Source organism: Mustelus asterias, chromosome 2 (assembly GCF_964213995.1).
Source record: "Mustelus asterias chromosome 2, sMusAst1.hap1.1, whole genome shotgun sequence".
NCBI lineage: Eukaryota > Metazoa > Chordata > Chondrichthyes > Carcharhiniformes > Triakidae > Mustelus > Mustelus asterias.
Window position 1 is genome coordinate 75,731,629 of NC_135802.1, and position 26,383 is coordinate 75,758,011.

The 26,383-nt window shown below is 42.2% G+C and overlaps 1 protein-coding gene across 2 annotated transcripts in view; it reads left to right on the forward strand.

The window, feature by feature from the left end:
* Nucleotides 1–18,453: 18,453 nt before the first annotated feature.
* Nucleotides 18,454–26,383, forward strand: part of poc1bl (POC1 centriolar protein homolog B (Chlamydomonas), like) — a 48,230-nt gene continuing 40,300 nt past the window's right edge. The window contains exon 1 of one of the 2 annotated variants that reach the window (XM_078237567.1): nucleotides 18,454–18,637. The gene's annotated coding sequence lies outside the window, so the exon portion shown is untranslated. The remainder of the gene's footprint in view (nucleotides 18,638–26,383) is intronic. The other variant, XM_078237575.1, reaches the window with a different exon arrangement.

Below are 26,383 nucleotides of genomic sequence, written 5' to 3' on the forward strand. Positions count from 1 at the left end.
TTTCATGGCACTTTTGAGAATTTGAATTCAGTTAGTTTTTTGAAAATTCAGAAATTTAAGAAACTGATATCGGTAAAAATGACCATAAAGATGTTGGATTGTTTTTAAAGGCACCTGGTTTACTGATGTTCTTTAGGGAAACAAATCTGCCATCCTTACCTTGTGTGGCCTATGACCAACTCCGCACTAATGTAGACCACTCTTATCTGCCGTCTGATTCTCTGATGTAGCCTCACAAACCAATAAGAAGAAGGCTCACCGCCACCTTTTTATGGGACAACGAGAGATGGGTAATAAGTTCCAGTCTTGCCAGTGATATCCATATCCTGGGAATAAACTTTTTGAAAAGACTAAAGGGAACAGGAAAGTCATTTTAATGGAGCTGGCGGAAGTAAAGTGGAGTAAGGGTATGGATACATTTGTCGGGAAGAACAAGGATTTTGAATTGAATGCGTTCAAGGATGAAAAGCAGATACAAACGTGCAAAGATAGGAATTACAGGTGGGAAAGGCTTAATGGGCAACAGATTCTTGACAACTTCAGTTTGGACTGGTTGAGTTCATGCAACCTTGATAAATAATGTGATAAAAACATAGATAAAGTTTATAGCGCCAACGGGATTGAGGACAGAATGAGAGTCTCGTTATACAGATTGAAATGAACAATCGTGGTGAAGGAGGTGAGGGTTTAAAGTTCATCTTAGAGTCAAATAGAATGTCAAAGTTTCACAGAGTTTTGACGTTGGGGCACTCATTAATTCATGTCCTTACTCACTCTTGAAAATGGAAGAGAGACTGGTAACGAAGAGATATGGGGAAATGAGCCCAATAATTTGTGTCCTCATGCACTGTCTTCAAACTGGGAGGGAACTGGCAGAATAACAGTGGCAGAGGTCTGGAATAATCTGCATCCCCAAATTCTAATGAGTTAAGATTTGTGAAGCTATTTGCTTGGCCATTCTCAGAATTTCTGTATGCAGTCTGTTGAGCAGAGCCGGTTAACTCAGGCGGCTAGAGAGTTAGCCTGTATTTCAGAATAAGGCCAAACGTTGATTCAATTCCTGTTACAGTTGAAGTACAGTAAGAGTTTTAACAACACCAGGTTAAAGTCCAACAGGTTTATTTGGTAGCAAATGCCATTAGCTTTTGGAGCCCTGCTCCTTCGTCAGATGGAGTGGATATCTGCTCTCAAACATACTGTATGCCCTGTTTGAGAACAGATATCCACTCCATCTGATGAAGGAGCAGCGCTCCGAAAGCTAATGGCATTTGCTACCAAATAAACCTGTTGGACTTTAACTTGGTGTTGTTAAAACTCTTACTGTGTTTACCCCAGTCCAACGCCGGCATCTCCACAGTTGAAGTAGGCATCCTATTCCTGAGTATGGAAGGCAAAGGCAAACTACCAAAGAACAAAGAACAAAGAACAGTACAGCACAGGAAACAGGCCCTTCGGCCCTCCAAGCCTGTGCTGCTCCTTGGTCCAACTAGACCAATCGTTTGTATCCTTCCATTCCCAGGCTGCTCATGTGACTATCCAGGTAAGTCTTAAACGATGTCAGCGTGCCTGCCTCCACCACCCTACTTGGCAGCGCATTCCAGGCCCCCACCACCCTCTGTGTAAAAAACATCCCTCTATCTGAGTTATACTTCGCCCCTCTCACCTTGAGCCCGTGACCCCTCGTGAACGTCACTTCTGATCTGGGAAAAAGCTTCCCACCGTTCACCCTTTCTATCCCCTTCATAATCTTGTACACCTCTATTAGGTCTCCCCTCATTCTCCGTCTTCCCAGGGAGAACAATCCCAGTTTACCCAATCTCTCCTCATAGCTAAGACCCTCCATACCAGGCAACATCCTGGTAAACCTTCTCTGCACTCTCTCTAACGCCTCCACGTCCTTCTGGTAGTGCGGCAACCAGAACTGGATGCAGTACTCCAAATGTGGCCTAACCAGCGTTCTATACAGCTGCATCATCAGACTCCAGCTTTTATACTCTATGCCCCGTCCTATAAAGGCAAGCATACCATATGCCTTCTTCACCACCTTCTCCACCTGTGTTGCCACCTTCAAGGATTTGTGGACTTGTACACCTAGGTCCCTCTGTGTTTCTATACTCCTGATGGCTCTGCCATTTATTGTATAACTCCTCCTTACATTATTTCTTCCAAAATGCATCACTTCGCATTTATCCGGATTAAACTCCATCTGCCACCTCTCCGCCCAATTTTCCAGCCTATCTATATCCTGCTGTATTGCCCGACAATGCTCTTCGCTATCCACAAGTCCACTGGCAAATTTTTTAAAACTTAAAAAAGAAACCGAGCGAGGTCATAAAATCCCACCAATGGTCGCTCACAGCCTTTCAACTTCATGAGCTAAGGCCTCTGGTTCTGCATCAGAGGATCTGGGATGATGCTCCATGAGTAGTATTCTTCCTTCCCTTAAAGACTTCCACAAATAATTCTACCAGCTGCTGAAAATTGAATGCATCTTGCTTTCTGAGAGGCAAGCTGTTTTTAAAAAGTGCAAGGTAGTTGCAAGTCATGTTAGCTACACATACACCTGCCTGCAGCCAGTCAGCAGCAGGTTTTGCACTGAGCTGCCCACCACAATCGTCGATAGAAGTAGGCAGCAGCTGGCAGATGCAGTACAATGTGCCTAAATGTGAATCGTGTGGAGGACGGAGAAGATCTGCAGAGAGATTTGGACAGGCTGAGTGAGTGGGCGAGGATATGGCAAATGGAGTATAACGTTGATAAATGCGAGGTTATACACTTTGGAGGAAATAATAACAAATGGGATTACTATCTCAATGGAAACAAATTAAAACATGCTACCGTGCAAAGGGACCTGGGGGTCCTTGTGCATGAGACGCAAAAGCCCAGTCTGCAGGTACAACAGGTGATCAAGAAGGCAAATGGGATGTTGGCCTATATCGCGATGGGGATAGAATATAAAAGCAGAGATGTCTTGATGCACCTGTACAGGGCATTGGTGAGGCCGCAGCTGGAATACTGTGTGCAGTATTGGTCCCCTTATATGAGGAAGGATATATTGGCATTGGAGGGAGTGCAGAGAAGGTTCACCAGGTTGATACCGGAGATGAGGGGTTTGGATTATGAGGAGAGGCTGAGGAGATTGGGTTTGTATTCGTTGGCGTTTAGAAGGATGAGGGGGTATCTTATGGAGACTTATAAGATAATGCGGGGGCTGGATAGGGTGGAGGCGGAGAGATTCTTTCCACTTAGTAAGGAAGTTAAAACTAGAGGACACAGCCTCAAAATAAAGGGGGGTCGGTTTAAGACAGAGTTGAGGAGGAACTTCTTCTCCCAGAGGGTGGTGAATCTCTGGAATTCTCTGCCCACTGAGGTGGTGGAGGCTACCTCGCTGAATATGTTTAAAGCGCGGATGGATGGATTCCTGATCGGTAAGGGAATTAAGGGTTATGGGGATCAGGCGGGTAAGTGGTACTGATCCACGTCAGATCAGCCATGATCTTATTGAATGGCGGGGCAGGCTCGAGGGGCTAGATGGCCTACTCCTGCTCCTATTTCTTATGTTCTTAAATGTGAAATTATACACTTCGGAGTGAAAAACAGAAAGGAAGAGTATTATTTAAATGGTGGTATATTTGGAAGTGTGGATGTACAAAGGGATCTGGATGTCCTTGTACACCAGTCAATGAAAGTGGAGAGGCAGTTGCAGCATGTAATTCAGAAGGCAAATGGTATGTTGACTTCATTGCAACAATGTTTGTATGCTGCCTACCTCACCTATTCCTGCTCATGGGTCTAGTCAAATTTTTAACCAATAGATTTTTGTCAAGTAAGCGTATTGAGGGACTTGGAGCAAAGATGGGGTAAATGGAGATGAGGTGCAGATCAACCTTAACCCAATTAAATGGCAAAGGCAGATTTGATGGGATAAAGGGATTATCACTGAACCTGATGTTCTTATGAGTGAAAACCATTCCTCTTTCATCAGGAGTTGAAGAACAGGATAACAAAATTCAGAATTATCTTTTAGGATATCATTAAAACATTTACTTTGCTGCTGGAGGTATGGGTAATACCATTATTGCTTGCAGTTTCTTTGCACCAGGGTGATGCATTGATGTGGTGCGTGTTTCAGGCTCAAATGTGGCAGGTAACGTCAACATTCAACTTCTAAATTCAATTAGATCCCTGCCAGTCAGCTCCACCAGCGTTTCAGTTGATAGAGGCAGTATGTAACTGGGTTGAACGGACCAGTAAATCCCATGGCCAATCACTGCACGTAAGATGCAGAACTCTGTAGGACTGATAACACACTCATAGAAAGGGAGCCATGTGCACTATTGTAATGAACAAAGAACAAAGAAAATTACAGCACAGGAACAGGCCCTTTGGCCCTCCAAGTCTGCACTGACCATGCTGCCCGACTGAACTAAAACCCCCTACCCTTCCGGGAACATGTCCCTCCATTCCCATCCTTTCATGTATTTGTCAAGACGCCCCTGAAAAGTCACACAAGGTTATTGATATGAATGTAACCTATTTGTTCTTATGGTATAAACATGGTGTGAAAGAAGGCAGAATGTATTGAAAATCTGTATTGCATTTCTTATCAAAGATAGTGTCAGTTCAATATGAAAACAATGTAAAATACTTTCAAATGGGATAGTTTTAGACTAGCAAAATAGAAACTCCATTACATTGCACAAGGCCACAAATGGACCTTTGGCCTCAAGTATATCTGTAAAGTAATTCTCTTTTCCAAAATACAAAAAGTTATTATACACTGTCACAGTTTTAAGATTCATGTGATTGCTATAGACTTTTATGGTTTACAATGCACATGGCCAGCTGCTGTGAACACCTGCAGAGCATTTTAGAATGAGTTCTCTTGATCTTATTTAGGAATCAATTGGATGGTTGACATAACTTTTTTGTGGGGTGTATACAGATTAAAAGCCTTAAGCAAACAAAATCATGAATGAAAAATTAATCGATAATCTGGGAATCCTGTAACACACCATGAGCTGTCTATATGACAGAGAAAGCAAACTCCAATTTGATTGAAAACATCAAAATATAATGATAGGTAAATATATTTATATTTGTGTTTATGAAACTAGCTATACTCTGTTGGAGAATTCATAGATGCAAATGTTGAGTAAGTAAAATTTTTGATGAAAAAGAGTGAGATGCATTTTATGTGACAGTAGCGCAAAGCTGCTTGAAGTGAAAGTACAGGGAAATATCAAAAATGCAAAATAACTAACAGCAGCAAAAGATAGACTTTTAGAACATCATTTTTAAAGTCAATATACATCACTATGTGTGTGCATGTTAGAATATTTAAAATTATCATGAAGGGAAAAATGGATCCAAAACACAGTTTGTCTTCAAAAATCTTGTAAGTGACCTCTGCTGTCTACATCATTAATCTTCTTTGGTGGATAGGTCTTCACAACAATATGTCAGCCATTTGATTTAATTCTTACACTTTTAGAACTTCATGACTTTTTTTAAAATTGTCTTTAATTATTTTTATAACAGGTTATTTCCTTCTGCCACTTGTTTATGCTATTCTTTCTTTATAAGTTTCTCTTTCTTTCACAAACACAAGTAGAGCTACAGTCTCATTGTTTTGTATTTCAATCAGTGGTGATCAGAAAACAATTCCATTGTCAAAATCATTGCCCACTAATTATTGCCTCTGCACAGCAATCTGGGATGTATTGTAAAATGTCAGTTTTCAAACTGAAACCACTGGTTATCATTGATACTTTAGATACTATGATTCAGATAACAGGCTCATTCATGATTACTCAAAATCCTGTATCATTCGAAACAAAGTGAATGAGTTGATGGCAATAATCAGTACAAATGGGTATGATCTAGTGGCCATTACAGAAACGTGGTTGCAGGGTGACCAGGACTGGGAACTGAATATCCAGGGGTATCAGACATTTCAGAGGGATAGACAGGAAGGAAAAGGAGGTGGGGTAGCTTTGTTAATTAAAGATAACATCAGGGCGGTAGTGAGACGATATAGGCTCTAAGGAGCAGAATGTGGAATCGTTGTGGGTGGAGATAAGGAATAGTAAAGGGAGAAAGTCACTGGTGGGCGTGGTCTATAGGCCCCCAAATAATAACTTTGAGGTGGGTCGGGCTATAAACAAGCAAATAATGGATGCGTGCAAAATAGGAACAGCAATAATCATGGGGGATTTTAACCTGCATATTGATTGATTGACTCAAGTCGGACGCGGTGGACTTGAGGAAGAGTTCTTAGAATGCTGTCGGGATAGTTTCCTCGAACAGTATGTTACAGAACCTACGGGGGAGCGAGTTATCTTGGATCTGGTCCTGTGTAATGAGACAGGTAAAATTAATGATCTTCTTGTGAGGGATCCTCTTGGAATGAGTGATCACAATATGATTGAATTTCTAATACAAATGGAGGGAGAGAAAGTAGGGTCCCAAACCAGTGTCCTCTGCTTGAACAGAGGGGAGTACAATAGGATGAGGGCAGAATTGGCTAATGTAGACTGGGAGTGCAGACTAGTTGGTAGGGCAGCTGAGCAACAGTGGCCGATTTTTAAGGAGATTTTTCTCAGTACTCAGCAAAAATATATTCCTGTGATAAAAAGGGAATGTAAGAAAAGGGATAACCAGCCGTGGATAACTAAGGAGATAAAGAAGAGTATTAAATTAAAAACCTATGCGTACAGAGTGGCCAAAAATAGTGGGGAATTAGAAGATTGGGAAAGCTTTAAAAAACAACAAAGAACTACTAAGAAAGCGATAAAGAAAGGAAAGATAGATTATGAAACTAAACTAGCACAAAATATAAAAACTGATAGTAAAAGTTTTTACAAATATATAAAAAGGAAAAGAGTAGCTAAAGTAAATGTTGGATCCTTAGAAGACGAGAAGGGGGATTTAATAATGGGAAATGAGGAAATGGCCGAGGCCTTAAACAAGTTTTTTGTGTCGGTCTTCACGGTAGAGGACACAAATAGCTTACTGAAAATTGATGGTCGTGGGGGGTGAGGTCCTTAAAATGATTACTATTACTAAAGAGGTAGTGCTTGGTAGGCTAATGGGACTAAAGGTAGACAGGTCCCCGTGCCCGGATGGAATGCATCCCAGGGTACTGAAAGAAATGGCTGAAGTAATAGCGGATGCGTTGGTTGTAATTTATCAAAATTCGCTGGACTCTGGGGAAGTGCCAGCTGATTGGAAAACAGCTAATGTGACGCCACTGTTTAAAAAAGGAGGTAGACAAAAGGCGGGTAACTACAGGCCGGTTAGCTTAATGTCCGTAGTTGGGAAATTGCTGGAATCCATCATTAAAGAAGAAATAGCAGGACACCTGGAAAAAAATGGTTCGATCAAGCAGATGCAGCATGGATTCATGAAGGGAAAGTCTTGTTTGACGAATTTACTGGATTTTTATGAAGTTGTAACGAGTGCGGTTGACAGAGGGGAACCGGTGGATGTGGTGTTTTTGGATTTCCAGAAGGCGTTCGATAAGGTGCCTCACAAAAGGTTGCTGCAGAAGATTAGGGTACATGAAGCTGGGGGTAAAGTGTTAGCGTGGATTGAGGACTGGCTATCTAACAGGAAGCAGAGAGTTGGGATAAATGGGTGCTTTTCTGGTTGGCAGTTGGTGACGAGTGGCGTGCCACAGGGATCGGTGCTGGGGCCTCAACTGTTTACCATATACACAGACGATCTGGAGCAGGGGACCGAGTGTAGGGTAACAAAGTTTGCGGATGATACAAAGATGAATGGGAAAGCGAATTGCGTGGAGGATGTGGAAAGTCTGCAGAGAGATTTGGATAGGCTAAGTGAGTGGGCGAGGATCTGGCAGATGGAGTATAACGTTGACAAGTGTGAGGTTATCCACTTTGGAAGGAATAATAGTAAAATGGACTATTATTTAAATGGTGAAAAATTACAACATGCTACTGTGCAGAGGGACCTGGGGGTCCTTGTGCATGAATCGCAAAAACTCAGTTTGCAGGTGCAGCATGTAATCAAGAAGGCAAATGGAATGTTGGCCTTTATCGCGAAGGGGATGGAGTATAAAAGCAGGGAGGTCTTGCTGCAATTGTACAAGGTACTGGTGAGGCCACAACTGGAGTACTGTGTGCAATTTTGGTCCCCTTATTTGCGGAAGGATGTATTGGCCTTGGAGGGAGTACAGAGAAGGTTCACCAAGTTGATACCGGAGATGAGGGGGTTAGCTTATGAGGAGAGATTGAGTAGATTGGGCCTGTACACATTGGAGTTTAGAAGGCTGAGGGGAGATCTTATAGAGACATATAAGATAATGAAGGGGCTAGACAGGGTGGAGGCAGAGAGATTCTTTCCACTTAGAAACGAAACAGGAACTAGAGGACACAGCCTCAAAATAAGGGGGAGTCAGTTTAGGACAGAGTTGAGGAGGAACTTCTTCTCTCAGAGGGTAGTGAATCTCTGGAATTCTCTGCCCATTGAAGCAGTGGAGGCTACCTCGTTAAATATGTTTAAGTCACAGGTAGATAGATTTCTGATCAATAAGGGAATTAAGGGTTATGGGGAGCGGGCGGGTAAGTGGAACGAAACCACTATCAGATCAGCCATGATCTTATTGAATGGCGGGGCAGGCTCGAGGGGCTAGATGGCCTACTCCTGCTCCTATTTCTTATGTTCTTATGTTCTTATCAAAAATGTTGGCTGGAATTCTCCGGTCGTTCACGTCAGCTGGATTCTCTGGACCCGCCGGCAGCACACTCCCACCCACAGGCTTCCCGCCAGCATGGGGTGACGTCAATACGAATTCCCATCGACCGTGCCGGGACCAGAGAATCCCGCCACTAGCAAACAACACGCCACCTCCCAATGGGAGGCCAGAGAATCTCGCCCGTTGTATTTTCTTCTGGTATGCCTGGCAACCACAATATTGTGATAATAATACTGCAATTGATATTGACTTTTGTTATGATTAAGAGGCATGTTTAAAAATTCAGCTTTATGCTATAGGCAGTCAGCATGTCTGGTGGGAATGCAACTCAGATGCTGGGAGAGCAGGCTAATTCCTTATTTTAGCCTTGCAAGTGATTATGTTAAGTAGAGTTAATAGACTTTTATTTACTTAAATTCCCCTGGGATTTCTGATTAAAGTGAATGACAGGGTCGTGGGATGATGTGGTTTATGTGCAGTCCTGGGTCTGTAGCAGAGAGAAAAGGCTTTTGCAGAAAGCAGTTCAGCTTGCATCTGAAGCCTGGTTAAAGTTGGAATGATTTTTAAAGGCTTCTGGAGTGCTATTTTTCTCTGAAAGCTTCAAGACTGTTTACACTCATTATAGCAAGTATAATTATGATTGCTAACTATATTTAAAGAGGCATTTAAGTCCTTAAGGGAAATGTTGCTTATTTGGAAGTGAAACAATGATAAGGTAGAAATTAAAGTTGCTTCCTTTTCATTTTAAATATTACTCAATGGTTAATAGTTAATTTGCTTCATTTGGTAGAGTTATATTCAAACTATATGATTGAATAAAGTTTGTTTTACTTTAAAAGATCCCTAATTTCTCAGTGGAATTGCATGTGAAATGAAGCACCCTATCCTCACATTTACGCCAAAACAGAAAAATTGTTGGAGTCTAGTCTGGCTTCATGATATACTTTGGGGATCTAGTCCGGGATCCTAACAAGTGTAGAGAATTTGAGAATATGAAACCAAGTAACAGTTGTAGCTGCATCTTGATACTATGTAAATCTAATGGCTGTACAACTGCAAACCACTTGGTTTGGTAGAGTGGGGTCAACAACTGGTATATAAGGGGAATGGAAAGAGCATTTTAATAATGGGCAAAGTATTGGAAAGGATTATAAGAGATAGGATTTATAATCACCTGGAAAGGAATAATTTGATTAGGGATAGTCAGCACAGTTTTGTGAAGGGTAGGTCGTGCCTCACAAACCTTATTGAGTTCTTTGAGAAGGTGACCAAAGAGGTGGATGAGGGTAAAGCGGTTGATGTGGTGTATATGGATTTCAGCAAAGCGTTTGGTAAGGTTCCCCATGGTAAGCTTTTGCAGAAAATACGCACACATGGGATTGAGGGTGATTTCGTGGTTTGGATCAGGAATTGGCTAGCTGGAAGAAAACAGAGGGTGGTGGTTGATGGGAAATATTCATCCTGGAGTTCAGTTACTAGTGGTGTACCGCAAGGATCTGTTTTAGGGCCACTGCTGTTTGTCATTTTTATTAATGACCTGGATGAGGGCATAGAAGGATGGGTTAGTAAATTTGCGGATGACACTAAAGTCGGTGGAGTTGTAGACAGTGCGGAGGGAAGTGGCAGGTTACAGAGGGACATAGATAAGCTGCAGAGCTGGGCTGAGAGGTGGCAAATGGAGTTTAATGCGGAAAGGTGTGAGGTGATTCACTTTGGAAGGAGTAACAGGAATACAGAGTACTGGGCTAATGGTAAGATACTTGGTAGTGTGGATGAACAGAGGGATCTGGGTGTCCATGTGCATAGATCCCTGAAAGTTGGCACCCAGGTTGATAGGGTTGTTAAGAAGGCGTACGGTGTGTTAGCTTTTATTGGTAGAGGGATTGAGTTTCGGAGCCAGGAGGTCATGTTGCAACTGTACAAAACTCTGGTGCGGCCGCATTTGGAGTATTGCGTACAGTTCTGGTCGCCGCATTATAGGAAGGATGTGGAAGTGTTTGAAAGGGTGCAGAGGAGATTTACCAGGATGTTGCCTGGTATGGTGGGAAGATGGTATGAGGAAAGGCTGAGGGGCTTGAGGTTGTTTTCGTTAAAGAGAAGAAGGTTAAGAGGTGACTTAATAGAGGCATACAAGATGATCAGAGGAGAAGATAGGGTGGATAGTGAGAGCCTTTTTCCTTGGAGGGAGATGGCTAACACGAGGGGACATAGCTTTAAATTGAGGGGTGATAGATATCGGACAGATGTTAGAGGTAGGTTCTTTACTCAGAGAGTAGTAAGGGTGTGGAATGCCTTGCCTGCAGCAGTAGTAGACTCGTCAACATTAAGAGCATTCAAATGGTTATTGGATAAACATATGGATGATATTGGAATAGTGTAGGTTAGATGGGCTTTAGATTGGTTTCACTGGTCGGCGCAACATCGATATTTTTTGTTTTTTGCTTTTCATCTTGCACTCAACAGGACATTCACAAAAATACCAATGCAAGGGAAGTAAACAAATTTAAACTGTATGAGAAGAGAGTGCTGACTGGTTGGCAAGTGAGGGCGGCACGGTAGCACAGTGGTTAGCATTCTGCCTCACAGCACCAGGGACCCAGGTTCGATTCCCGGCTTGGGTCACTGTCTGTGTGGAATTTGCACATTCCTCCCCGTGTCTGTATGGGTTTCCTCCGGGTGCTCCGGTTTCCTCCCACATTCTGAAAGACATGTTGGTTAGGTGCATTGACCTGAACAGGCGCCGGACAGTGGCGTCTAGGGGAATTTCACAGTGACTTCATTGCAGTGTTAATGTAAGCCTTACTTGTGACTAATAAATAAACTTTAAACTTTAAGTGGACTCTGATTGGTGGAGGTATTGTTATGGTGAATGCAACAGTTGATGGTGACTGACAGTTAACTGCCAATAATTGTTTGAAATTTAAACCAGGCAGCTTGATTCTGATTGGTTAAGGCATTGTCCTGAGGAATGAACCGGCAAATGGCTCTCACTTATTTTGTTTAGCTGAAACAAGCACAATATGTGTACATGTTCTCTGTGTAAGGAAAGCCCCGTGAATTAATATTTCTTGCTTCCAGTACATGCAAATGTGCCACATTCCAAGCACAACTGCCCATCTTAAATTGGTTGTCAAGATTATCCTTAGCACATTGAGGATTATTTAGCAAATATTGTCCAATCGCGGAATCCCATCTAATGTTGGACACTGTGTTTTGAATTTTGCAAGTACGGGCTGGTTGGGTACAGTCTGCCCCTTGCCTGTTGTGTCTACACTTAATCATTGACAGTGCTATCAAGAGGCATTTACTCAGCAAAGCCTGTTCCATGATATTCAGCTTGGGTTCCACTGGGAGCACTCAGCTTCATATCTCATACATCCTTAGTCCAAACATACGAACGAGGCACAAGAATAAGCAAAACATGGGCAAAACAGTTGAATTCCAAAGGTGAGATATGAGTGACTGCACTGGACATCAAAGGCAGCATTTGACTCAGTATGGTATGAGGCAGCTCCAGCAAAATTGGAGTTACTGAGAATCAAGGGGAAAACTCCACTGATTGGAGTCATACCTAGTACAACGGAAGATGCTTGTGGCTGTTGCCAGCCAATTGGCAGAGTTCCAGGATGCGGCTGCAGGAATACCTAGAGGTGATGTACCAGGTCCACCTTCTTCCTCAATGCCTTTCCTCCAACATAAGATCAGAAGTGGGAAGGTTTGCTGATGATTGCACAGTATTCAGCACCATCTGGCCACTCCTCAAAAATCAAAACAGTCCGTGTTTGTATGCAGCCACACCTGAACAACATTCAGGTTTGGGGTGAAAGTCATAAGTAGCATTTGAGTCAAACAAATGTCAGGCAAAGAACATTTCCAACAAGAGAGAATTGAACTAGCTCCCTTTGACATTCAACAATATTAACGCTGCTGGATTCCTCAGCATCTCCACTTAACTGAATTCATACACTTCCAACAATACTCAAGAAGTTCGAAGACATCCAGAGCAAAGCAGACTACATGATTGGTACCCCCATATTAACAGCACTCGTGCACAGTGCTGCAGATATACCATTTACAAGATGCACTGCAGCAACTTGCCAAAAATCCTTCAGCAACACCTTCAAAGCCTGTGACCTCTATTGCCTAGAAGGACAAGGGCAGCAGATGCATGGGAATGCCACCACCACCTGCAAGTTTTCTCAAAGCCACACATTATCCTAACTTGGAACTATGCTGCTATTTCCTCAATGATGCTGCGTTTAAACATGGAACTTGCATTTCAACAGCATTCCAGGTCTACCTGGGCTGCGGCGCTACAAGAAGATGACTTACCAGTACTCTTTGAAGGGCAGTTATAGATGGGCAACAAGCAATGGTCACATTCCATGAACGAAATAAAGTAAAAAACAATCTAGAAATAGTTGGTTCCAAAGAAATTTAGGGATCCAGGTGTGTAGGTATATGAACATACAGACAGTAATAAGCCACTTGGTCCCTTGAGCCTGCTCCGCCATTCAATAAAATCATGACTGATCTGATTGTAACCTCAACCCTACATTTATGCCTACCCTAATAACCTTTCACCTGCTTGTTAATCAAAAATCTATCCAGCTCTGCCTTAAAAATATTCACAGAGTCTGCTTCCACTGCCTTTTGAAGACAAGAGTTCCAGAGACTCACAACCCTCAGAGAAAAGAATTGTCCTCATCTCTGTCTTAAATGGGTGACCCCTTATTTTTAGTGACCCCCTAGTTAACATAGAACATAGAACATAGAAAGCCACAGCACAAACAGGCCCTTCGGCCCACAAGTTGCGCCGATCACATCCCCACCTCTAGGCCTATCTATAGCCCTCAATCCCATTAAATCCCATGTACTCATCCAGAAGTCTCTTAAAAGACCCCAACGAGTTTGCCTCCACCACCACCGACGTCAGCCGATTCCACTCACCCACCACCCTCTGAGTGAAAAACTTACCCCTGACATCTCCTCTGTACCTACCCCCCAGCACCTTAAACCTGTGTCCTCTCGTAGCAACCATTTCAGCCCTTGGAAATAGCCTCTGAGAGTCTACCCTATCCAGACCTCTCAACATCTTGTAAACCTCTATCAGGTCACCTCTCATCCTTCGTCTCTCCAGGGAGAAGAGACCAAGCTCCCTCAACCTATCCTAGTTCTGGATTCTCTGACAAGAGGAAACATCCTTCTTTGTCCACCCTGAAAATACTCGTCAGGATCATGTCACCTCTTATTTTTCTAAACTCTAGCTGATACAAACCTAATCTCTCCAACCTTTCCTCATGAGACAACCTGCCCATTCCTGGTATTATCATTAAAATATCATGAACATGTATGGGAAAATCATCAGAAAGGCTCATAGAATGATGGTCTTTATCCCTATGGGACTAAGATTCAAAAGGGTAAAAGCCTTACCAGTGAGCGGTTCTGGGAATGGCACTCAAGGAAGGACATATTGTCTTGGGAAGGAATGCCAATGCATGTTTACTAGAAGGATACTAGGACTCGAAAGGTTAAAACGCAAGGAGAGATCTCACAAATAGGGTTGTGTTCCCTGAAATTTCAAAGGTTAAGGGGTGATTTTGGTTGAATAAGATAGATAGAGAGAAACTACTCCTGCTGGTTGGAGAGTCTAGGACCAGGAGGCATAATATAAGAATATGAGCCAGATCTTTCAGGGATGAAATTAGGAAACACTTTTACACAAAAATAATGGATAGAAGGTTGGATTTCCCTCCAGCAAGTGACAACTGATGTCAGATAAATTGTAAATTTTAAAACTGAGATTGTTTTTTTTTGTTATTCAGAGGTATTAATAGAAAAGGGCAAAGACTAGTATGCCATAATCTCATTAAAGGAGCAAACAGATTCTCCTGTTCATATGTTCTTGGAAACCGTACGCAGCTTGTGAGTAATGCCAATATTGAAGGCCATTTATTATTGGCCATTTAGGAGCAAACAGTTTGTACATTATTTCCTTTGATATGACAGAACCGATGGCACAGTGGCCTACGGGTAACATTCGGCTTCATTCTTTGAATTGATTAGAACTTTACAATGTCACAATAGTGAAGATTCTGGACAAGATAATCCCAAGCAACCATTTATCATCATCAAACAGAATAATGTGTTTTTTTAAGAGCCGCTGGTAAGTGCAGGCATCTTTCTTTACAATATATCATATTACTATTCAGTAGGATAACCCAATCAATCTAGGCTTAAATAACCACAACTGAAAACAACTGTTTACTGAAATATTTATTTCAGCTGTCAGGAATCCTTGATCACTCCTGAACAAAACTGTAAACAATTTCTTTCATTTGAGAAACAGAACCAGCTGTTTATGTAGCTGACACAAAAAGACTTTTCAGTCTCCCCAGTGATGACCAGACATCAGCAATCTGCACTGTGATTTGTACATTAGATTTATTTCTTAATAGAGCAGTCCTTTGAAGTCAAATCTCACACCATAAAGTGACAGGTGTTCATATCTAAGTATTACCATTTTACAGAAAACATTTCCTTTACTTGGTTTGGCATTCCATAGAACCATAGAATCCCTACAGTGCAGAAGGAGGCGATTCGGCCCAACAAGTCTGCACCGACTTTCCGAAAGAGCATCTTGCCCAGGCCCACGCTCTGCCCTATCCCCATACCCCTGCACATTGAGCATGGTTAAGCCACTTAACCTACACATCTTTGGGCACTAAGGGTCAACTTAGCATGGCCAATCCACCTAACCAGCACATCTTTGGACTGTGGGGGAAAACCGGAGCATCTGGAGGAAATCCATGCAGACACAGGGAGAACATACAAATTCCCCACAGTCACTCAAAGCCCGATTGAACCTGGGACTTTGGTGTTGCGAGGCAGCAATGCGAACCATTGTGCCACTGTGCATTAATTGTATTTATTTCACTCTATCAACATAGATTTATGCTAACTCAAATACAGTAATCTTTTTATGATACCTGACAATAACTTAACAATAATCCTATTTTTAGCTTTTCAAAGATCTGACAATTTATTAAATTGGCGAACAAAAGTCCCTCAGTCACCAGTTTAAGCCCTCTGCCTTTCCAATGAGCTAGAATCAGCCAATTTTAATGTTTAAAATTTTTGAGCCTCTGCTTTTGGCAAATTAGTTACTCCACATTCTGAAGAAGCATAAGTTCCTCCAGTCCCTTTGTGGCACTCAAAATTGTCAGTCTCTATGTTGCACGAATTATTAAGAAAAAAATTTCATCCAATACCAAACATAATTATCTGGTATACTGAGCGATGAAGAAAGAGTAGAGTTGCAACCTCTAATTACTTGAATAAAGGCCTCAAAGGTCATGCTAAGCCTGATGGTTCTTCAGTAGCATATCTAGCATTCTTTGTCAGAGAGACAAATTTGATTTGATTTGATTTATCACATGTATTTATCACATGTATTTATCACATGTATTTACAGTGAAAAGTATTGTTTCTTGCGTGCTATACAGTCAAAACATACCGTTCATAGAGAAGGAAATGAGAGGGTGCAGAATGTAATGTTACTGTCATAGCTAGGGTGTAGAGAAAGATCAACTTAATGCAAGGTAAGCCCATTCAAAAGTCTGATAGCAGTAGGGAAGAAGCTGTTCTTGAGTTGGTTGGTACGTGATCTCAGACTTTTGTATCTTTTTCCTGAAGGAAGAAGGTGGAAGAGCGAATGTCTGGGGTGCGTGGGGTCCTTGATTATGCTGGCTGCTTTGCCAAGGCAGCGGGAAGTGTAGACAGAGTCAATGGATGGGAGGCTGGTTTGTGTGATGGATTGGGCTACATTCCCGACCTTTTGTAGTTTCTTGCGGTCTTGGGCAGAGCAGGAGCCATACCAAGCTGTGATACAATCAGAAAGAATGCTTTCTATGGTGCATCTGTAAAAGTTGGTGAGGGTCATAGCTGACATGCCAAATTTCCTTAGTCTTCTGAGAAAGTAGAGGTGTTGGTGGGCTTTCTTAACTATAGTGTCGGCATGGGGGGGACCAGGGCAGGTTGTTGGTGATCTGGACACCTAAAAACTTGAAGCTCGCGACCCTTTCTACTTTGTCCCCATTGATGTAGACAGGGGCATGTTCTCCTTTATGCTTCCTGAAGTCAATGACAATCTCTCATGCCCTCATTTGTGCTATTTTATTTTACTCTCAGACTTTTGTTTTCTCTTGTGGATGGTATGCTAAAGTATGATACGACATAATGGTAGAGCTTATGGTTTTGTTCCTACGTGGTGCATTTTTTGGTCTTAGTCATGCAACATGTCCCTGGCCCAGAACCTTCCATAAGGGAAAAAACAGAGTAAGCTTTTGTGCCAGTGCCAGTGCATTTCTAAATGCTAGGATATAGAGTAGCAGTGCAACAGAAGAGCCATATTCTGTCTAACCTGCTCTCTGGTCAACTCATAGTTTAGAGACATTAGAGGACAAGAAAATAAGAGAGACAGACTAAATTATAATTTCGAATACCTAAGATATCCAAATCTGTTTACACAATATATGTTTACAAGTGATTTAAGTGTGGTGTGAAGATATCCCAGTAATAATGAGGCCAATGGGATTCAAAGGGAAGAACCATCACATAGCTGATTACATTGGGCGCAAAGGAAGGTGGTTACATTTTTGGTGGGGGTGGGGTGATGGGCAGGCGATCATTAATATTCTTAATGATTGTGTTCTTAATGTAAATATCTCCATCCCTACTATCATCATGTGCTTCATCGTTAACCTTCCCTCTAATAAAATCAGGAATGGGATTGTTCACTGAATATTCTATATTGTTCCAATCTCTACACTGCACATGTCTCCTCTGACATTGAAGCATCATATGCCAATTTATAGCAGGATACAGACAACACCCTGACAAATGGCAAGCGACAGCCTGGTGATGACCATCTTCAGCAAGAATAAGTTCCCTTCCCTCCCTGACCCTCATTGCAGAGACTCTTCCTATCAATATTGTGGGGATAACTTCTCTGGAGATTAATTGGATCCACAATATCAACACGATGACTGCAAGAGGACAGAAGCTGCATAGTTCGTAAATTTATAGCCCACTCTATCACCTCCTTTAAGCTCCTGAATGATATAAAAGATTCAGGTCAGGGGTCTGATTGAATATTCACCATGGCTCAGATGGGTGTGGCCACAATAACATGCAAGAAGTCTCAATGCCATCAAACAAAGCAGTCTGCTTAATCAGTGTCTGGATGATTGGATTCAATATCCATTCCTTAGTGTTGCCAGTGCATTTTGGTACAGAATGTCATACCCTCTCGGATACACTGGAACAAGTCCCCAAGCACTTCTTACCCACCTCTGTGAATTCTACCACTGATGACAACAACAGCAACATTGTGAGAACACCATCACTGCCAGCTCCCACACCACCACGACTTATCCCTGGTTCAATATTCAAAATCCCCCAACTCACACCATTCCCTATCTGCGGCTGTTCAAGAAGGGCTATCATAATCTCTTTAGGGTAACATAACATTGTCCTCCACCCAGAAACAAATTCATTAAAGGGCATGGGGGCAGCGGGAAGATCAAGGAGTTTTACTGAGTTGGCAAATGGATGAAGATATATAAACACACACCCCAGGAAGCGGCAGCAGGTCTCCCTCCCGCCCCCCAAATAATTCAGTCCCAGCCCAGGGTAGGGGGAGTCCCACAATGCGCTTTGTGCAGTTGACGCTTGGTGTGTGAGGGAAGGAATATATAACTTCCTGGTGTAGAGAGAGAGAGAAGCTCAGGAGAGGACACAGGAGCTGCCCCACATTACCCCAAGGCTGCTTGTGCCCAGCTCGCCGACACCACTTGCGCCTGGGCTGAGCAGACACTTGCCTTTTGCCGGAATGTAATGGCTCCGTGTGCGACCATGGTGAGTGTGAACTCAAGTAAAGAGCTGCCCTCCCTTTACTTTCCACACTCTCTCCCCCCCCGCTCACTCTCTTCCCTCTCCCTCCTCTTACTTGCTCACTCTCCTCACTCTGCTCTCATGTTTTTAAACTCTACTTTCCTGGCGGCCAACTTGGTTTGAAGCAAGGGTTGTGAGGTGCGGCAGCCCAGGCCGCAGCAGCCCGACCGAAGCCGGCTACAGGACAGGCTGCAAACTCCCTCACATCACTTTACTCCCAATATCTGCCACTTGTTGGCCCAAGTGGCAGAATCCGCCTTCAAACAGGGTTTGGACTCTGACTGAGAGAGTTCCTGCCCAGACACACTTTTTAAAAGTCTGTGAGGTATGTTAATGTTGTTGATTCGCGCACACACTGTGAACAGTGTAAGTTGTGAAAGCCGGGCGGCTCCTCTCGCTGTTTGAAGAACTGCTCAGCTCGGCCCGTCATTCTCGCTCTCCTGGAAACATTTCACTGGCACTGTGTGAAATGGCAGCAGCAATGTGACAGGATCTTTAGGATTGAACAGCACACTATTGCTGTTTAGAATCCATTCTGCCTGCTGTCTTACTCCTATCCGGGATAGCCAATAATTTTTTCCCGAGGTTTCATTTATTATTCAGAATCTATTAGGGAAGTTGTTCTGCAGATACTGGGCTATCTGCGTTTACAACGAGAACAGCAAACCTGTACCGATCAACCAGTGTTACTTTGTGTTCGGTGAAAATTACGTCCCTTTACTTGCATGCTTAATAGGAATATTGTAGAGCTTCACTATATTTTAATTTTGAATTAAACTTTTTAAAAGTTTGCTTTGCACCAGAGTGACTGAAAAGCAATAATCTTGCTTTCTGTAGAAGGGTCATATGGACTCGAAACGTCAACTCTTGTCTTTCTTTGCACCGATGCTACCAGCCCTCCTGAGTTTTTCCAGCTTTTTCTGATTTTATTATATAATCTTAAAGTGGCCTTGGAGCATTTCTTAAAAGGTTTCTCCTCAGATTGATTGCTTCGAACTGGAGTTTCACTGCAGAATCTTTCAATGGCCTAAAAGGATTGAATTGGTATTCATGATAAAAGCAAATTACTGCGGATGCTGGAATCTGAAACCAAAAGAGAAAATGCTGGAAAATCTCAGCAGGTCTGGCAGCATTTGTAAGGAGAGAAAAGAGCTGATGTTTTGAGTCCAGATGACCCTTTGTCAAAGCTGGCAAAGCCTATTCATGATGATGTGATCATAACGATATCTTCCACTCATTGAGTAGCAATCTTGAATTCATACCAATGGAAGTAATTAATAATCTCGTCGATATTCTCTTTGTTAACCCCCTGCTGTTCTTTACCACTCCAAATTGTTTAAAATCCAGTTTCCCATATCCTGTCTTTCACTAATCTCTTTGTGTTCACCCATCACTCCTCACTCAGATTAGCACTACCACCCTGATGCCAAATACATCAAATTTAAAACCTTTTTCCTCCTCTATCCTGCCTCTCCAACCTTCTGTGCCCTTGGCATTTTATGTCAGCCCCCCCATTTTTTGTTCTGTCTCTTTTGGCCAAATCTTTACCATTCAGTTCAAACCTCCTGACCTCTTCCCTAAATCTTTGTTTCTTTTTCCTTTCCACCTGTAGAATTTCTTCAATCCACCTTTTCAGCCAAGCATTATCCTCATGCTTTTGCCTTGCCATCGACTCCTTTATTTCTTTTATGTTCCTCTACCACTGTCGCCGCCTCCTTGTAACAATGAATCTTGGAATGCTTTTTACATTGAAGGCATTTGAAATGCAAGTTAACATAAAACAGTGTTGCAAAATGCAGCCATAAGAAAAAAAGTATAATCTAATGTCATACTTCCCAAGCTATTGTCTGATGTGGCTCCATTTTGACAGTTGAAAATTAACCTGACCCCCACACACCAACAAAATCAAAATTGAAAATGAAGCAGCATAGTGACATTCAGCATATAATTATCAAAGTTTGCATATTATAGATCAACATTGCATAGATATGCAAGTCTATGCTTTTAAGTACTTTGTAGAACTTATTATTTTATATACGCATATAGGTTTCAGCCAAGCATTCCATATTTCCCAATGACAGAAGACTCCATGAAACCCCTCTTTGCCCTAATACCCCCACACACAACTTACGCTCATGCACCTTAATCAGCTTCCCATACTCCCATGCATCACACTGTAATCAGCCCCTCTTTCACCCCCCACACACACACACAATCTAATTGCTCCTCTTCACCCCTCCACATACACAGTGATGAGCCCCTCCACCACCACACATTGGTCGGATGGACGGATCACCTGGCATCAGCACGGGAAATGACATTGGTACACCCAGCTCTATCAACCCATGCAAAGTCTTCCTTACTAACACCTGGGGCTTGTGCTGAATTTGGGAGAGCTGTCCCACAGATTGGTCAAGTCTGACATAATCATTCCTTACAGATAATGTCCCAGACACCACAATCACCATCCCTGGGAGATGTCCTATCCCACCAACAAGATAGGTATACCAGAGGTGTAGGGTGATATACAGGAGTTGCCCTGGGCGTTCTCAACATTTACACTCATTTAAGCTGATGAATTAATGCTCCTCTATGTTGAACATCACTTCGAGGAATCACTGGGGTGACTGGGACACAGAATGTACTCTGGGAGGAGGCTTCAATGTCCGTGACCAAAAGTGGCTCGGTAACACTACTGACTGAGCTGGCTGAGTCCTAAAGGACACAACTATTGGACTGGGACAGTGGCACGTGGTGAGGGAACCAATTAGAGGGAAAAGCATACTTGACTTCATCCTCACCAACTTGCCCATCGCAGATGCTTCTGTCCATGACAGTATTGGTAGGAGTGACCACCGCACCATCTTTGTGGAGACATTGAGCATACCCTTATTGTGTTGTGTGACACTAGCATTGTGCTAAATGGGATAGATTATGAAAAGATCTCAAAGCTGGGCATCCCATGAGGCCCTTTGGGGCAGCAGCAGAATTGTACTCATATCCCCCACTCTATCATTGCCACTAAGCCAGGGGAATCAACTCTGATAAAATGAAGGGTGCAGAAGCAACACCAGGCATGACGAAAAGTGAGATGTCAATCTGGTAGCAGCATACAATAGACTGAGCTAAGCAATCCCACAACTAACAGATCAGATCTAAGCTCTACAGTCCTCCCATGTCCAGTCATGACTGGTGATGAACAGCTAAACATCTAAAAGGAGGAGGAAGTTCCACAAATCTTCCCATCCCAATGATCTGTGAGCCCAGGTCATCAGTGCAAAGGACAAGTAAAGTTTACTCTCCCACACTCCATTGGTGTAAACTGATGCGAGGAGAAAAACCTGTGCAAATGATGCTGTCCTGTTTTCAAATTAAATCATATAATAATTAGGAATGTAACCTTCACTGCCCCCCACCCTGCCATGCCCCTCGCCTCACCCTCTTTGTTGCCACCCACATACTCACAAATGTACATACTCACAAATGTAAGATCTGACTCTTTCTCAGGCCCCAGTCATTTTTTTCAAATGGCTTGTTTAATCTGCATTCCGATCTATTAATGCACACCAGGTTCCAATAGGAGCCGAAAACAGGATATCCTGAATTAAAGTAAGTCCCCTGCATGCAACTTTGTTAAATGGTCTAAAGAAGAAAAGTAATCCTGTGGAGAAGGCAGCGACGCTGTGAGCTGATCCAGTAGAAATATTCAATGGGGGAAGGAGAAAAATCAATGACTCGTGTGTCAAATGTATTTATGTGCTGACACTGTGCAGGACCCTCTTCACCATCTTGGGGAGAGAGAGAATGAAAGACGAGCAGGGTAAAGGGGCATGGCTGGTACCGCCTGGGCCTTACTGTAGGCTGCAGTCTTGGAGGGGGTTGGGGCTCTTGACCCAATGGCTGATCTTGCACCAGGTGCTCGTGCATGATGAAAGGTGGGTAGACAGAAAATGATTCTGGGAAACCAGGGAATTGCGAATGGTAGAGGAAGCAAGATTTGTTTTTGTGATTCCAGTCTTACATTGCACTACTTTGTTTTATGTGCAGCTGAAGTATCAGTTGCCATCAGGAGCCTAGTGAGGAAGATTAAAAGTAATTTTAAACTGAAGGCATGAGCCATGGAAATGTTATTTTTGGATTAGTGCAAGTTGCTTCATTGATGTAACCTGCCTATTGGATGTGTGGATGCAGGTTTCAGCAAGTGATGCCTCAGGTGAATTCATTAGTTTTCTTGCCTTGAGAGGGGAAGGTAAGGAATTATCAATTGTAAGTTTACCAAGTACTGTATTCAAATTTCTGTCACCGCATGGTAACGATGAAAATGGTTGCTAGGAAGCAGTCAGAAGATGAATGGCACATGATCAGATGTTTTCTTAGACTGAATGATCTCTGTACCAAAGTCAAGGTTTAACTTTGGAAGGAATATTCTTTAGCAGCAATTGGCAGTTGTTTTCTTTTCAAACACTGTTATCACTATTAAGTCCTATGTACTGGAATTAAAAAAAAAATCAAATGATAGGAATGCAGTGATATGGAGGACAAGACATTTTCATTAATTGTTAGACTAATATTGTGTACAGCCTCAAATGTGCTGCTATTTTTACTGTGAAAAATTGCTGCCTGATTCTTAGATTCCTAACTAGTTTAGTTCTCTAGCGCCTCAGAACATTTTTTAATGTTTTGTTTTAATTATATCCACCTCTGTAACATCAACTGACTCTACCCTTCCTCTTCTGCTGAAACCCGCATCTGTGCCTTTATTTCCAACTGGCGGGTCTGCCTAATTCTAGTGTCTGTAAACTTGAGTTTATTGGAAGCTGTATGCCCATGTCCCAAGTTGGACCATTACTCACCATCACCCTTGTGCTTGCTAACCTTTTTAAAATGGGAATTTTAAAACTCCCATTTCTAGCTTTCAAATCTCTCCATAGTTTTGCCTTTCCGTATCTTTGTAATTTGCACCAGCTGCTTAATCTTTTGAGATTATCGGCACTCCTCTCATTCTGGTCTCTGGAGTATCACTGATTCTAATCACTTCATCATTGGTGGCCGTGCCTTTAGCTGCCTTGTCCGTAAACTCTATAATTTTCTGACCCCATTCCCCTAGACCTCTGCACCGCTCTCCATCTTCCTTTATTTCTTTAAATTGCTCCTTAAAACTAAGATCTTTGCCCAACTTCTAACTATTGGTCCTAATATCCCCTATTGTGGCATGGTGTCATTTTTGCTTTACAATAGTCTGTGAACTGCCTTGGGACCTTGATATTACATTAAAGGTGCTATATAAATACAAGTTGTTGTAATGACAGAAAAGCACATGACTTTCCATGAAGTAATTTAACTTGCCGAATCATAAACAATTATATTCATTCATGCTTCTCTCTGACTTGAGTGCCAGTTTCAAAATAAAATCTGTTGTTTATTAAAGCAATTATTTCTGACACCTGAGACATCAATGTAGTGTTGGGCTGGAATTCTCCGGCTGTTCACGCCCTGCCGCTGCTGCCAGAGAGCACAGAGAATTTGATGCTCAGCCAGATCACTTGTTCACTGCAGTGGAACCAGAGAATCCCACTGATGTGAACGGCTGGAGAATCCTCCCCTTGGTCATTATAACTTGAAGGCAAAGAAATAAATATTTTGCATTTATGTAGCATCTCTCATGCCTCCAGGATATCCCAAAGTGCTTTACAATCCATCAATTGCTTTTGAATTGTTATCACTATGGCAGCCAAATTGCATACACCAAGGTGGTGGTTGTTGAAGTATAAGTATTGGCCAGGATACTATGCAAGTTGCTCTGCTGCTCTTTAGTACCATGAGATCTTTTGCATTGACTTGAACGAGGTCATTGCATTGCTTTAATGTTTCAAGTGATTGATGACACCTCTGACATTACAACATTCCCTCAGTGCTGCACTGAACTTTCAGCCTGGATTACCCATCAGGTTTGAACACACAACCATCTGACCAAGCTGATAGTTATACCACTGAGCCAAACTGACAATCAGTTTCAACATCGATATTGTATAATTTCCCCGGTAGCTTCAAGGTATGCAGATTTAGGTTAAGTGTATGTGCTACAGAAATTGTTACAAGTGTTTCCACTTTGTGTCCTGTGTTAAAATTGTCCCACTGAAATGCCTCCAATAGTTGCTTCAAAATCAAATCTTTACTTGGTGGAGGTGTGTCAGAATGTTTAAGGAAGGATTTTTTAAGGGCAACATGGTGTAGTGGTAATGTAACTGGACGAGTAATCCTGAAATCCTGGCGCATACTTGTGCGTTCGAATATCACCGTGGCAGCTGGTTCAATTCATAAAATCTGGAATTGAAAGCTCGTCTTAATAATGGTGACCATGAAATCATTGATTATTGTAAAAACCCATCTGATTCCCTAATGTCCTTTAGGGAAGGAAATGTGCTGTTCTTATGTGACTCCAGACCAACAGCAAGTAGTCAACTGCCCTCCGAAATGGCCTCGCAAGCCAATCAGTTCAAGGGCAGTTAGGGTGGGCAACGAATACTGGCCTTAGCCAGCAATGCCCACATCCCATGAAAGAATAAATCTATTTTTTTAAAAAGCAAAATACCGCACGTGCTGGAAATCTGAAATGAAAATACTCAACATGTTTAGCAGCATCAGTGGAGAGCGAATCAGAATTTCGAGTCCAATATGATTCTTATTCAGTTTCTGTCTAGTACTTTCTGTTTTTATTTTAAATACTCAGCTTTATTTATCAGCCTAACTGCCTTCAATCCAGTCATAACACTTTTGAAGTGCAAAATACTTGGGTTAAATAGTCTGGTTTACTCCATAGAAAAATTGATACTCTGAAAATCTCCATCTTTGTTTGTGGCTGGAATTCTCCGATGCTGAAAGTGAATGGATTTTTGGCTATAATGCCAAATTCTCTGTCCTCGCTTGAACAAGTGGCCACGGACAAGATCGGACAATCTGGCCCACTATCTGTCCTGACATCAGATGTCTTCCAATTTCAGCTTCATTGTCGAAAGGACAATCTAAAAATAGATACAAACATACAAAAATTATGGATGAAAGATCTACTGACCCAGTCAGCCTATCTCACACAGATGTGATGTCTTATGCATCATGATACATACATTTTCCACCCATCTAGAACAGTATTATCTCCTAGGAGAGATAACAAACCACATTAAAAACCCAGGCCAAGTACAAAGCATTACCTGCATTAAAATGTAGTAGACTATATTTGGACATGTGGAGACTGAGGTTACAATGTTGCAGGTTTTTTGAGTGAACCCTATACTTTGGGTGGCTGCCATTGTTGGTCACTCAGACTTCTAGTCAACATGGCAACTCAAATAACAATATGGGATAATGCGACTGTCCTCATTTCTGTATTCATGCTCTTGTGTTTGCACAGGTGAACATGAGGATCCGTATTTGATTATTGAATTAAAATTATTTGCCTATTCTATGTCAGGAATTGCCAAGGAAGTAAATGATTAGGTAACATGTAGCCCCATAGAATGTTATGGTGGAACTTAGTGATATGGTTCTTTTGCAGTACCCTGTTAAATTAGTTTGCAAAATCTCCCAATTACTGACTTGACCACCTTGCAGTCTTATTGTTTTACTCTCCTCCTTTTTGGTGTTCACTCTACATCTTAAAGTGCTAAAATCATAAAAATCAAAGGGAATGGTGGAGGATAAAAAAGAATGTTA